The sequence below is a fragment of the Sipha flava genome, unplaced genomic scaffold (genome assembly GCF_003268045.1).
Source record: "Sipha flava isolate LNK unplaced genomic scaffold, YSA_version1 223_pilon_pilon, whole genome shotgun sequence".
Lineage (NCBI taxonomy): Eukaryota > Metazoa > Arthropoda > Insecta > Hemiptera > Aphididae > Sipha > Sipha flava.
In genome coordinates, this window is record NW_020272855.1 from 442,915 (window position 1) to 444,568 (window position 1,654).

Here is a 1,654-nt window from a genome sequence, read left to right on the forward strand (position 1 = left end):
TAAATTTTACCATAAATTGACATTATAAAAATATATAAAGATAGGTCGCTGAATACCGGAGTACCAATATACAGGGTTTTATTAGTTGTAAATAAGGATGTCCAAACGGATTTAAAAATCGATGTATTGAAGTAATCAATATATGATATAGATCGCAATTCATATATCGATAATATCAAAAAAAATTAACATATATTACTTATAAATTAATAACTGATGCATAAAAAAAATAATACAATTTATATATATATATCATAAAATAATATAAGAAATACATTTTTTCAAAATTTTACAGTAAACAAATTAAACAACAAAGGTACATTATGGAAAAATACTAACTGAAAACTTGTTAAACTGAGAATGGTCATAATAATAATCATAAATTAACATAATAATTTTTTTTATATGTTAATAGTGAACAAATAAAAAACTTACGTAAATAAAACTGTTGAATAGTATGTTTTAAGATTTTCAACATCACCATTTGATGCTTTATAAACTTTATTACATGTTATACATTTGTAACTAATGAATTGATCTTTGTGATAAAAACTAACAACTGATTTTTAGTATTATTAACAGCCATTTTAATTATTTAAATTACAAATCGAAAAATACAATTTATTCAAATAGTAAGCATACTCTTACGACGTAAGAGCTTATGATCTTACGACGTATAGGAAAACGACGAGACGACGAGAGAACGTTGCTAAGTTGTAAATTATTTCAATGTGATTAACAAACTCTCAGTCTTTATATCATTGATTATAAATAGTATATATTTATAATCAATAGTAATATGTATTAATTCGTCACTTATATAATTGATTATAGAATCACTATAGATATCCGATAAATCAGGAACCCCAAAGATTCACTTTGTCAACTTACCCGCTAGTTGCGCAACGGGTCTTTCTGCTAAACACTACTAAATACTCCTACTAAGAAATTATAAAAGAGACCTTTTTATTTACAAGTAATATCATTTTGGTATAATTTCTGATTTATTATATTATATAGGGAGTTTTATGTAAATATTGATTAGGTACTCAAAAATTTGATTACTGAGGAAAATAATTATGAATATATTTAAAAATAATCGAGTTTACTAAATTTTAAATTTTAAACCCAATGTTCAAAAATGTTGTCAGGGCAATATCATCTGATTTTTCTATAAAAGGGTAATAGTTGGTTGATTTTGTAAATAATATCCTAGTCATACAACACAAAATTGCTCATTTTATTAAAAATGGAATGAAAATTTTTGTGAGACAAAAATAACTTTAATATTTCAAATTTTTTTTAAACTTTTTTCTTACGCTTGAGAAAAATATGGATACATGCAGTTGATGAGAGATTTTATTATAATAATCATGACACTGGTAGTTCATAGCAAATGGATGCACAAATGTTGAGCTGTTATGGTTTTATATTTCGTCTTTATACAGTTTTCTTTGGAAATATGGAGCTGGCTGTTTCGGAGACCGTTCAATTTGTGTTCATATTCAATTCATAATTTTTATTTTTTCGTTTACTTGTCGATTGTGTCAAACTGTCAATAAAATATTGTCAAAAAAACCCATTTGAGCATTCTTTAACTTTTATTTTGACAACTGAGTATTTGAAATTCTTCAATGGCCTGTTTAATTTTGCA